The 13,967-nt window shown below is 46.1% G+C and overlaps 1 long non-coding RNA gene across 1 annotated transcript; it reads left to right on the top strand.

Moving 5' to 3' along the window:
* The first annotated feature begins 3,944 nt into the window (after window positions 1-3,944).
* Window positions 3,945-11,290, top strand: LOC308663333. The gene is made up of 3 exons (XR_014025365.1): window positions 3,945-3,966; window positions 10,674-10,793; window positions 11,190-11,290. It is a non-coding gene; the product is annotated as an uncharacterized lncRNA (long non-coding RNA).
* Window positions 11,291-13,967: the final 2,677 nt, after the last annotated feature.

Raw genomic sequence — 13,967 nt, 5'->3', positions numbered from 1 at the left:
AATGCGTGTGCCACAGAATAGGCAGCATTGTAGATGCTGTAGCTGAAACCAGTCATCTTTCCATCAAAGATGGAGGACGGGAGGGTGTCCAGGTTCTCCTGCCCTGTGCAAACCCTTCGGCCATCAGGTGAGGCCAGACCTGCCTTCAAAATATCACAGTCAAATACAACTTCCCACCACTCAGGAAGAAAGACGTCTCCGTGGGGTTCATGTGGATTCAGAGCCCAGAGATAATCTTTGAATCCTGGCACTGGGTTTGTGTGGACTGTGAAAGACAAAGCGCCATGAAGGGATTTTAATTTCACCCAGTTGTAGTGATAGCCAATAGCTGAAAATTCCCACTGGGTGGTCAGGATCCAGACCTTCCCCAGAGTAGCATGGTTCTCTTCTTCATAAGTGTAGAGAGCTACTATAAGGTTTTCCAGAACACTTGAATCTCCGGAGACAACCACAACCTGAGCATCACTGTTCAAAATTGTCCAAAGCACATCTATTTGAGTGCTATGCAATTCATTAAATATTAAGATTAGGGGCAAGACCTGTTTTATAAATTGTATGCAAATGTCATTCTGGGCAAGGGTGGCATCAAAAATCCGGATGAAATGGTTACTGCTCTCTGACTTCTGAACAATGATCCCAATCCAGTTCCACTGGAAATAGAGAAGGAGCCGGACAATGGCTGCATTCTGTAGGTGATACTGAGGATCGATCTGGTAGAAGGTGGGGAATCGCCTCTTATCCCTCAAAACAGGGTCAGAGAAGCGGTAACCTAACTGAAGAGAGGGTGGAGATGGAGGAAAAGGAAGAGGTCAAGCAAGGAAAAGGGTACCTGTATTTCTTGTTACTAACCTCAGACCATCTAGATTAATAGGGTATCCTATTCTAGACCCTCATCCCCACAAGATTGCACCTTCATGAGATGTTTTCTACCAGTCACAGAATTGGCTCTGGGAATTGTTGGCAGTAACTACACAAGGCAGAACTCACAGCATTGACTTTCCCCATGTTACATGTCCACATACCTGAGATATCTTGAAATTGCCAAATACGATTGCCATAGGGTATGAGATTCTGGAGTTGAGACCCCCAAGGACAGAAATAAGGTTGTCCTGTGTGTCGCACTTATAGTTAGGGAACAATTTCCCCCGGCTGGAGAGCAGAGACAGGCTGACATCTTGAGTCATGCTTCCATACTGGTTCTCTTCGTAGATGCGGAAGCCCAGGGTGATGTTGGGGAGAAGCTGAGGGTCTTCGTTGATCTCCTGGATGGCAAATGCCAAGGCCAGGATGGGTTGATAGTTCTTGGGAACAGGTCTTTGTTGCAAGTGTTAAAGGAGAAGTATTAGACAGAGGCAGGAGGGAGACACCCTAAGATCACGTGAAGTACTAATACCACTTTACAATGCCTTGGTAAGGCCACACCTGGAATACTGAATCCAGGTTTGGTCACCATGATGTAAAAAAGATGTCGAGACTCTAGAAAGAGTACAGAGAAGAGCAACAAAGATGATTGGGGGACTGGAGGCTAAAACATATAGGGAAGGGTTGCTGGAATTGGGTATGTGTAGTTTAATGAAGAGAAGGGTGAGGGGTGACATGATAGCAGTCTTCCAATATCCAAGGGGCTGCCCCAAAGAAGAAGGAGTCAAGCTATTCTCCAAAGCCCCTGAAGGCAGGACAAGAAGCAACGGATGGAAACTAATCAAGGAGAGAAACAACCTAGAACTAAGGAGAAAATTCCTGACAGTGAGAACAACTAACCAGTGGAACTCCCTGCCTCCAGAAGCGGTGAATGCTCCAACACTGGAAGTTTTTAAGAAGAGACTGGCCAGCCATTTGTCTGAAATGGTATAGGGTTTCCTGCCTGAGTGGGGGGTTGGACTAGATGACCTCCAAGGTCCCTTCCAACTTTTTATTATTATTATTATTATTAAGAGTTGATCATAAAACAGATCAATATAAATTAGCTGATTAGTTTTACTGCTTTCAGAAAACAGGATTGCTGTCAATCAGTTGGTTCTGTTATTATTGTCAGCAGTGTGTGACAAAGCCTCCTCCTTAAGTCTGCAGGACATTTCTGTGAATTGATTGGAAGTTATAATTTATAGCAAGAGCTCACTTCAAGTCAGTATTGACTTTTCCAAAATGCACCTTTTAGTACAGCTAAGGAAAGGTGGCTTTTTATCTTGATAAATCGTTATACTTTATTATATCCAGTCATGGGAATCTTTACAGGCTGACAACTTCTGCCCTACAGTCTCAAACATTTTTTTCCCAATCTGGCACCCTATCATGTTGTCATAATCCTTTTGAATTAGGTAGATTTATAAATCAATAAATTAGATTAACCTGAATAAAATTGAATGTCTGACCAGACTGACTTTTACTGGCTAGAAATGATTATGCTGATATATCTGGATGGCCCATAGTTAGAAAAAGCGCTTTTAGTGTCTCTGAATGTGGAACTCTTTCTGTTGGGGATTCCCAAAGGAGCTCGCTCCCCTGAGTTGCCCAGGATTCATCCAGACTTGGTCAGACAAAAAACAGATCTTCTCTACATGGAATGTAATGCAAGCATGAAGGATGGTATTACAAATCCTCAGAATAATGAGATGGGAAGATGAATTTAGTCCAGCTATAAGACAGGGGGGTCTAGTATTATTTCTCTCCAAGTTCAGTGCAAAATGGTTTCTCTGCAATGTGCACCTTGCCTTGAGGAACACGGAGAAAAGATTGACTCCCTTGTGTGACAAGCTTTTCTTCACCACTGGAGAGTCAGAGGTCTTGAGAAAGGGATTAGAGGGAGGTTGATTCATCAAAGAGAATCAATGTGTCCTCACTACGAAGGGTCTTCATCAACAGAGGCTGAGTGGGATTTAAACCTGCCCCATCTTCAAGCCCGCCCTTTCCACATTGCCCTGAGAAAAAAGACAATCAAGGGAACCCTTACAGAGAATAGGAATCCCAATCACCAGGATGCTCATGTTCGAGTGGTAGAACTATAATAATGGAGAGAGGCAGGTTTCCACCGATAATAAGATCCCCAGGTCTGTAATAGTCTTTCTGTGCTTGGAAAGGTCTCCTCCAGAAGCAGTTTGGCCTCAGGTCCATCTGGATGGCTGCAGGCAACATCCAAAGCAAGGCTAACAGTAAAATCATTGGTCATAGAGACTTTTTTTCCTAGAGCAAACCAAAGGAGGGTTTTGCAGGAAGTGTGATGCTCTGATGACTTCAGAGGGTCCAAGTGGAGTTTTAAATCTTCTGGATAAGAGTTCATCTAAGCTCCAAATGTAAAGGGACCCATCTGTAGCATTCAGAGCATGTAGATAAACATGTTTTCATTGGGCACAAAACTCTATGCACTTAGGGAAGGTTAATCTCTGGAAATCCACTGAGATGAAGTAAGAATTTGCTAGTGTTTGATGAATCCAGGGAGAGAAACTCTGGAGTCCATGTCATTCTGGTAAGAGGAAAACCAATTTCTGAAATGACAAGTGTGTGTCTCATTCTATGAATTGGTCCACTGTGATTGGATGCAGCTTTAGAGTTGGAAGAGAACTTGGGGGTGACTTAGTCCAATCCCATTAATATAGGACACACACAAGGCAAACTCTTTTAAATCTCTTGAGATCTCTTTGGAATCGACTGTTTCTGCTTTCACCACCACCAAACTCTCTCCAGATTAAGAAGCTCCCTGGGGGCTTCCTGGAACAACTCACCATGGCCTTTGTCCTAGCTGTGTTTCCCAAACTGGCCAATGGAGATGTGTTTCAGCTACGACGAACCTGGAAGGTTTTTAATAATCACACTCTTTCTTCTTTTCTTCTTTTCTTTGTGACTTAGATGTACTCTGCCCAACCTTCCTATCACTTGAGTGGGTCATCAATATTTTAAACAAGTATTTCAAAGCCAACCGCTCTGCCTGCTGGAGGATTTCCTGAGGACAGAATCAAGAGCTTCCCTCAGGTGCACCAATCTGCTCTACACCATCCTTCAGTCCCAACCCTTTGTGGTTTGCACCAGGAGAGGTTAACTTTCCTTGAGTGACAAGCATAATACCTAATTATCACCCTATCAGACAAATCATCCATTTGCAGTGGCCCCAAGAGATGATTTCCTCCGGGGCTCCGGAGTGGGCCGTGGGATTACCTATTCCCACAACATTAGGGAATGGCAGTAGGTGTATGAACAGAGGGCCGTATCAACATCTGGGAGTGTCTCCGCTATCTCCAAGCGGTGAGGTGCTCCGACCCTCTGGTTTCATCCCGTGGCTCCGGGAGCGAGGATGAGCAGCCACCTGAGCTCAGGCTTGTGTATTTTAATGCCAGGTCCGTAGTTAATAAGGCTCCTCTCATCCGGGATCTGGTTGAGGGTGAGCATGCGGACCTGGCTTGCATTACGGAGACCTGGTTGGGCTCAGAGGGTGGTGTCCCTCTGGTTGATCTTTGCCCACCAGGTTTCCAGGTGCTGCACTGGCCTCGGGCTCAGGGTAGGGGCGGGGGAGTGGCGGTAGTTGTGAGGGAGACCTTGTGTCCGCGGGAGGCCACCGTTGTCCAAATAGCCGGGTGTGAATCCCTCCTCCTGAGATGTGGCCCTAGGGCTCAGTTGGGCTTGCTGCTGGTGTACCTTTCACCTAGTCACACAGCAGCAGCCCTGCCTGAGCTTCTTGATATCCTCTCGGGGCTGGTGATTGAGTTCCCCAAATTTATGATTTTGAGTGACTTTAATCTACCATCCCTGGGAGGATCATCTGAGTTAGCTCGGGAGTTCATGGCTTCCATGACGGCCATGGACCTGACGCAAGTAATTCAGGGCCCGACTCATGTGGGGGGCCACACGCTCGATTTGGTTTTTCTATCTGGACGGTGGTTAGATGATCTGGGTGGGGGTTCTCCAATTGTTATGCCCCTGTCATGGACCGATCATCATCTCCTGCGGCTGGTCTTCCGTTTTGCCACTCCCCGTCGTGGAGTTGTTGAACCAACGAGATGGTTCCGCCCTAGGCGCTTAATGGACCCTGAGAGGTTCTAGGCAGCGCTTGGGTCCCCACCTGCCTCCTTTGCTCACAGCTCGGCCGATGCCTTAGTGGAAGCCTGGGAAAAGGCAGCCACGGAGGCACTCAACCGAGTTGTACCCTTGCGGCCCCTGACCCGGTGCAGATCCCAGTGGGCTCCATGGTTCTCCGTGGAGCTCCGGGAGATGAAGCGTCGGAGACGGGGCCTAGAGAGCGGTTGGAGATCCAGCCGGTCTGAATCCGACCGATCGCGACTAAGGTCCTTTACAAGGTCTTATCTCACGGCGATGAGGATGGCAAGGTCTAACTACTTTGCTACCCTCATCGTGTCCGCAGATAACCGCCCAGCCCCCCTGTTTAGGGTGACCTGCTCCCTCCTTAATCAGGAGGTGAGGGAGGAGCCCTTACAGGGTCATGCTAAGGAGTTTAGCCAACATCTGTCAGACAAAATCGCTCGGATTCGGACCGGTTTGGACTCCGACTGGGCAGAGTCTGACGATCAGGACATGGGCGGTCTTGTTGATGTTATCTGGGAGGAGTTCGATCCTGTGACTCTGGACGATGTGGACAGGATCATGGGGAAGCTGAGCTCCACCACGTGTTTATTGGACCCGTGCCCCTCCTGGCTGGTTTATGCGGCTCGGGATGGGACACAAGGGTGGCTCCAGGCGGGGATAACTGCTTCCTTGAGTGAGGGTAGTTTCCCTGCTGCCTTGAAGGAGGCGGTGGTGAGACCTCTCCTCAAGAAGCCTGCCTTGGACCCAGCTGTATTAATCAACTTCCGTCCGATCTCCAACCTTCGCTTTCTTGCGAAGGTTGTTGAGAGCGTGGTGGCGCATCAGCTCCCTTTGTTCCTGGAGGAAGCTGACTATCTGGACCCGTACTAATCGGGTTTCAGGCCCTGGGCACAGCACGGAGATGGCATTGGTTGCTCTGGTGAATGATCTCTGGAGGGCTTGGGACAGGGGTTGTTCCTCTGTCCTAGTCCTATTAGACCTCTCAGCGGCTTTTGATACCATCGACCATGGTATCTGGTGCGGTTCTTCAGTGGTTCTCCTCCTACCTCCTGGGACGTTCGCAGTCGGTGTTGGCAGGGGGGCAGAGGTCGACCTCAAGGCTTCTAGTTTGCAGAGTTCCTCAGGGGTCGGTCCTCTCGCCTCTCCTGTTCAACATCTATATGAAGCCTCTGGGTGAGATCATTCGTGGCTTTGGAGTTGGTTATCATCTGTATGCTGATGATACCCAGCTTTTTATTTCAACCCCAAACCACCCCAGTGATACCCTCGACATGATGTCCCGTTGCCTGGAGGTGGTCCGGGTCTGGATGGGGAGGAACAGGCTTCGGCTCAACCCTGACAAGACTGAGTGGCTGTGCATGCTGGGATGCCTTACGTACAGTCACTCATGCACTCGTGACCTCTCAGTTAGACTACTGCAATGTTCTCTACATGGGGCTGCCCTTGAGGACCACTCGGAGGCTTCAATTGGTGCAGAATGCAGCCGCGCGAGTTGTGTTGGGGGTCTCCCGATACTCCCATGTTACACCTCTGCTCCGTGAGCTGCATTGGCTCCCAGTTGTCTTCCGGGTGAGATTCAAGGTGCTGGTGATGACCTATAAAGCCCTACATGGCATGGGTCCGGAGTACCTAAGGGAGCACCTGCGGCCAGCGTCAACTTCCCTCCGCCCAGTGTGCTCCCACAGAGAGGGCCTCCTCAGGGTGCCACCGGTCAGAAAATGCCGACTGATGGCCCCCAGGGGGAGGGTGTTGTCTGTGGGCACGCCAGACCTTCGGAACCATTTACCGGTTGAGCTCTGGATGGCTCCTGACCTTCGCTCCTTCCGACGTGATCTAAAAACTTACTTATTTGAACAAGCCGGCCTGGTGTGATGGGTTTGGGGTTTTAATTACTGTTTTTAATTTATTTATTTATTTATTTATATTAAAAAGTTTTACAATACATTTTTAAATACAAAAAACTCCTTCCTCCCACTCCCTTCTCCCCAACCCTCCCCTGCCCTCCCCTCCCCCCTCCCCGACTTCCCAGAGCTGAATACAGGGTATAGTGATACAAACATAAGCTAAAATAGGCTAACAACAAAGTAAAACATTAAATTCTATCGCACTTTAACTCTCCATAGTCATAATATTAATAACATAACAAATAACTAATTATACATCACTATTTATTCAAATGCTAAATGATACTTTTTAGTCCCATATTTATTCTGAATATATTCAATCCACTTTCTCCATTCCACAATATATCTCTGTTGCGATTGTTCTTTCAAATATGCTGAAATCTTTGCCATTTCCACCAAGTTGGAAACTTTCAAAGTCCACTCTTCTATAGTCGGCAGTTCCTCCTTCTTCCAATATTGCACTACTAAAGTCTCGCTGCCGTGATTAGATTCAACATCAATTTAGTATCTATAACAGTAGTATCTGTAATAATACCCAACAAAAACAACTGCGGAGAAAACTTTATCCTTTTCTTAAATATCTTTTGCATATTCCACCAAATTTTAATCCAAAAAGCTTTGACTTTTTTACAAGTCCACCATATATGAAAATACGTTGCATCCTCACAACCACACCTCCAATATTTGGGCTGGCAGTTCGGATACATACTTGCTAATTTTTTAGGGTCTAAGTGCCACCTATAAAACATTTTATAAAATTCTCTCTTAAATTTTGGGCCTGTGTAAATTTTTCATTTCTGACCCAGATCTTTTCCCAAGTATCCATTGTTATAACTTCTTGAAAGTTCTGGGCCCACTTTATCATACAATCTTTAACAAGTTCCGTTTCTGAATCAATTTCTATCAATGCATTATATATCCTTTTTTATATGTGCTTGACCTTGATCTCTAATTTGTTTTACCAAATTTTCATCAATCATCGAAAAACCAACTTTTTGGTCCTCTTTCCATCTTGCCTGTAACTGCCCATACTGGAACCAAGTTTGTACAATCTTTTCTTCTTTTAAAATATTATATGGCTTTAATTGCCATACATTCCTTTCTAAACTTAAGATTTCCTTATATGTAGTCTCATCATGTTTAAATCCCACATTTATATTTTCTATTGCATGTTAGGTATTGTCCAGATTGGTATCTTATAATTTAACTTATGTCTATACTTTTTCCAAACTCGCAACAGAGCATACCTTAATATATGTATCTTAAACACATTATCCACCTTCTTATCATACAATAAATATGCATGCCAACCAAATAACAAATCATAACCCTCAAGATTTAATAGTCTCCCTTGTGTTAAATTAAACCAGTCACTTATCGATGACAAAGCAGCAGCCTCATAATATAATTTAAAATTAGGCATTTTAAGACCACCTCTTTCACGCGTATCTTGCATTATCTTAAATTTAACTCATGGCTTTTTCCCTACCCAAACAAATTTATTAATACCTTTTTGCCATTCCTCCAAATTTAAATCCTTTTTAAGTATAGGTATCATTTGAAACAAAAATAAAAATTTTGGCAAAACATTCATTTTCACTGCTGCAATTCTTCCCAGTAAAGATAATTGTAGTTTTTTCCAACTATCTAGTTCCTTTTGTATTTTTCCCCATAACATTTCATAATTATTCTTATATAACTTCACATTTGAAGCTGACAGATAAACCCCCAAATATTTAATCTTTTTAACTATTTCAAATCCCGTTAACTCTTCTAGAGCAACCTTTTGTTCTATAGTCATATTCTTAGACAGTATTTTAGTTTTTTGTGTATTTATCTTAAATCCAGAAACTTTCCCATATAACATTATTATCTCCATCAATTCTACAACTGAGTAAACCGGTTGAGTTACTGTAATAACCAGGTCATCCGCAAACGCCCTCAATCTATAATCCTGATCTCTTATTTGGATTCCCCTAATTTTATTTGAATCTCGTATTTTAATCAGTAATATTTCCAATGTTAAAACAAACAATAAGGGTGACAACGGACACCCCTGTCTTGTACCCTTTTCAATATTACATGTTTCTGTCAAACTATTGTTTACTATTATACGAACTGTTTGCTTCTGATATGTTTTTAATTAATTTATTGTATTCGGGCACAATTGTTTAATTTGTTTTTAATTTTTGTATTTTGTACTTTGGGTATTTATTGCCCTGTACACCGCCCTGAGTCCTTCGGGAGAAGGGCAGTATATAAATTAAATTAAATTAAATTAAATTAAATTAAATTAAATTAAATTAAATTAAATTAAATTGATGCCCAATTATACATCTTCTTCCTCCTCCTCCTCATCCATGTTATGTTCTTGCCATCAAGCAGGGCATCCAGCTGGTCCACCTAGAAAGTTTCAAGATTGGAGACCTGGGTATGCACTAGTTCCACTTAAGGACAGTTTCAGTCTGGGGTGATGGGAGATGAAAGGTCAGCCCAGGGAGTTTAGCTATCTGGGTTGCTTCAGGGTCTGCCCTCTCCCCCCCCTCTCTATCCCTAAGCATTCTTGTAAGTTCAAGAAACATTTAAGACTGTCACACAACTGTGTCTTCCTTCCTCTCTGCCCAAGATTGAACAATTTTCTAATTGTTCCATTAATTAACACCCATCAACCCATCCCCATAATTCACTGAGAGCATAAAGAAATAGCAGGGACTGGAGAAGATCCCTTAATATCCACTTCACATGGTCTGGTTTATTAATGAAGCATGCTTATCTAGTCATAATGAAGAGAACACTCTATATAAATTAATGTGAGGGTGAAAGTTTGTTTTCCAAGCTTGTGGGTTGGTTTCCAAATGTTTTGTTACCAGAGTAGATAACATCTTCAGTGGAGTTTAGGGGATGTCAGTGTTCTTCTGTTTATAAGGACTTCAGGTGTGGGTGTGTCAAGTGATGTTTTTGTGATGGGTCTTGTGGTGGGTCAGGTTTGAGCCATAAATGAGGGTCTTGTGATGGGTCTTGTGATGGGGAGTTTAGATCCTTGGACGGTGAGAGTCCTTGGAAGGTGAACCGCTGTTGTGGAGTTGAGACCCTCAAGGACACAAATAAGGTTGTCCTGTGTGTCACACTTATATTTAGGGAACAATTTTCCCCGGCTGGAAAGCAGAGACCCACTGACATCTTGTGCCATGCTTGCATACCGGTTCTCTTCATAGATGCGGAAGCCCAAAGTGATGCTGGGGAGAAGCTGGGGGTCTTTGTTGATCTCCTGGATGGCAAATGCCAAGGCCAGGACATATTGTAGTTCTTGGGAACAGGTCTTTGTTGCAAGTGTTAAAGGACAAGTTAAAGATTAATGTAAACAAGCCTACAAACAACCCAACACAGTGAAGCCAACCCAACATATTTTTAAAGATACTTTTGATGAAAATAGTGGGAAACTGTAATGCTGGAATCTAATATTCATAAGTTCAATATCAAAAATTATTTCCAAATTGTTCTTAGGGCCTCAGTGATGTGAACTGTCTTCAATAAAAAATAAAAGGGTGGATGATTAATGAATGGTCTATGATCATTCACATCACTTGATTTTCAAATATTTAATGAACTAGCCACTCTCCCGTTTTACATTTTTTTAGAAATCAGATCAAATAAAAAAATGTCCCAATCCAAGTAAAATTTCCCAATCCTAGTGCAAGTCAGATTCTTGCACCTCATTATATTCTCTCTACAATTCAGATTGGGCCTCAGTAGGATAATGAAGCATTTGGGGAAAAAGATGCAAGTCAAGAGACCAGCCCCAGAGGTCAAGATGGAGAAGATCTCCACGGCCACCATGAATTTCCCCTTGGTGCTCAGGTAGGTGGGGAGGAAGGTGATCCAAACACTGCAGAAAACTAGCATGCTAAAAGTAATGAACTTGGCTACGTTAAAACTGTCGGGCAATTTTCTTGCCAGAAAGGCCACAGTGAAACTCATCAGGGCCAGGAAGCCCAGGTAGGCAAGGACAGCATAAAACAACAAAGCTGAGCCTTCATTACATTCCAAGATGATCTCTCCTACCAAGGAGTGGAAATCCAGTTTGCAAAATGGAGAAGAAGTTACCAGCCAGATGGCACAAAAAAGTGCTTGGACCAGTGGACAGATTATAACAATAGAGTTAGTCAGTGGTTTGCCTAATAATTTCTTTGTCCTGTTCCCTGGTATGGTGGCCATGAAGGCCAGAACCACCATGACAGTTTTTTCCCAATACAGAGGAAACTGCAAGGGAAAAGAGAATAGCAAAGGCAGTTTGTCGGAAGAGGCAAGTGAGCTTCCTGGGTTGACCAATGAAGAGGAAGGAGCAGAGGAAGCAGAGCAGTAGGGAGACCAGGAGGAGGTAAGTGAGATCTCGGTTGTTGGCCTTGACGATTGGTGTGTCGTGATGTTTAAGGAAAACCACAAGGACTGTAGATGTTTAGTTTAGTTTAGTTTAGTTTTTATTTGATTTGTATACCGCCCTTCTCCCTAGGGACTCAGGGCGGTTCACAGGGCATATATAAATAACGATACAAAAGTTAAAAAGAAATTAAACCAATGCCCAGTTAAAAAACAATAATACAATACTAAGAACACCAATTTAAAAAACCCATAATCCCCCATCAGGCCAGACCAGCTAATTCAAACAAATGGGTCTTCAGGCCGCGACGGAAGGTTCGGAGGTCTGATGTCATCCGGAGCTCCACCGGCAGTTGGTTCCATAATGCCGGAGCGCCCACAGAGAAGGCCCTCCCCCTGGGGGCCACCAGTCGGCATTCTCTGATCGGTGGCACCCTGAGGAGGCCCTCTCTGTGGGCACGTACTGGGCGGAGGGAAGTTGACGCCGGCAGCAGGTGGTCCCTGAGGTAACCTGGACCCATGCCATGTAAGGACTTAAAGATCATAACCAAGACCTTGAACCTCACCCGGAAGACAACTGTTAGCCAATGCAGCTCGCGGAGCAAGGGTGTAACATGGGAGCACCGGGAAACTCCCAAGACAACTCTCGCAGCCGCATTCTGTACCAGTTGGAGCCTCCGAGTGGTCTTCAAGGGAAGCCCCATGTAGAGAGCATTACAGTAGTCCAGGCGAGAGGTCACGAGCGCATGAGTGACCGTACACAGGGCATCCCGGTCCAGATAGGGCCGCAACTGGCGCACCAGGCGAACCTGGGCGAAAGCCCCCCTAGTCACGGCCACTATATGATCTTCCAGGGTAAGCCGTGAATCTAGGAGGACTCCCAAGTTGCGAGCCCTATCCACGGGGGGTAAGAGCTCACCCCCCATAGAAAGAGATGGAACATTTTGAATGTCCCGGGATGCCGGGATGTACAGCCACTCAGTCTTGTCAGGGTTGAGTTGAAGTCTGTTCCTCCCCATCCAGACCCGAACCGCCTCCAGGCAACGGGACATCACAGCGAGGGCATCACTGGGGTGGTTTGGGGTCGAAAGGAAAAGTTGGGTATCATCAGCATATTGATGATACCCAACTCCAAAACCATGAATGATCTCACCCAGCGGTTTCATGTAGATGTTGAACAGGAGAGGCGAGAGAACCGACCCCTGAGGAACTCCACAAACGAGAGACCTAGGGGCCGATCTCTGCCCCCCTGCCAACACCGACTGCGAGCGTCCCAGGAGATAGGAGGAGAACCACTGAAGAACTGTGCCTCCCACTCCCAATCCCCTGAGACGCCGCAGCAAGATACCATGGTCAATGGTATCGAAAGCCGCCGAGAGGTCTAATAGGACTAGGACAGAGGAATATCCCCTATCCCGAGCCCTCCAGAGATCATTCACCAGCGCGACCAATGCCGTCTCCGTGCTGTACCCGGGCCTGAAACCCGATTGGTAGGGGTCCAAATAATCCGCTTCATCCAGGACCAAAGGGAGCTGATGCGCCACCACACTCTCGACAACCTTCGCAAGAAAGCGAAGGTTGGAGACTGGACGAAAGTTGTTCAATACAGCTGGGTCCAGGGCAGGCTTCTTGAGGAGAGGTCTCACCACCGCCTCCTTCAAGACAGTGGGGAAATAACCCTCACTCAAGGAAGCAGATATAACCGCCTGGAGCCAGCCTCGTGTCCTCTCCCTAGCTGCATAAACCAGCCAGGAAGGGCACGGGTCCAACAAACATGTGGAGGAGCTCAGCCTCCCCATAATCCTGTCCACTTCATCAGGGGTCACAGAATCAAACTCTTCTCAGGTAACATTGACAAGACCGCCCGTGTCCTGATCGCCTGACTCTGCCCAGTTGGAGTCCAAACCGGTCCGAATCCGAGCGATTTTATTCGACAGATGTTGACTAAATTCCTCGGCACGACCCTGCAAGGGATCCTCCCTCACCTCCTGATTAAGAAGTGAGCGAGTCACCCTAAACAGGGCGGCCGGGCGATTATCTGCGGACGCGATGAGGGTGGAGAAGTAATTACACCTCGCCACCCTCATCGCTGCGAGATAAGACCTAATATAGGTTCTTAACCGCAACCGGTCGGGTTCGGATCGACTAGACCTCCAACAGCTCTCTAGGCCCCGTTTCCGACGCTTCATCTCCCGGAGCTCCGCGGAAAACCATGGAGCTCGCTGGGATCTGCGCCGGGTCAGGGGCCGCAAGGGTACAACCCGGTCAAGTGCCTCAGTGGCTGCCCTTTCCCAGGCTTCCACTAAGGCATCCGCCGAGCTGTGAGCAATGGAGGCAGGTGGGGACCCCAGCGCCGCTTGGAATCTATCAGGATCCATTAAGCGTCTGGGGCGGTACCATCTAATTGGCTCCGTACCCCCACGGCGGGGGGTGGCAAAACGGAAGACCAGCCGCAGGAGATGATGATCGGTCCATGACAGGGGCATAATAAATGGAGAGCCCCCACCAAGATCATCCAACCACCGTCTAGATAAAAAAATCAGGTCAAGGGTGTGGCCTCCCTCATGAGTTGGTTCAGAAATTACTTGCGTCAGGTCCATGGCCGTCATGGAAGCCATGAACTCCCGAGCTAGCTCAGATGAACCTCCCAGGGAT

The sequence above is a fragment of the Vipera berus genome, assembly GCF_964194415.1.
Source record: "Vipera berus genome assembly, chromosome: 1".
Lineage (NCBI taxonomy): Eukaryota > Metazoa > Chordata > Lepidosauria > Squamata > Viperidae > Vipera > Vipera berus.
Note: the sequence above shows the minus strand (reverse complement) of the source record. Positions and strands in the feature narration are given on the sequence as shown.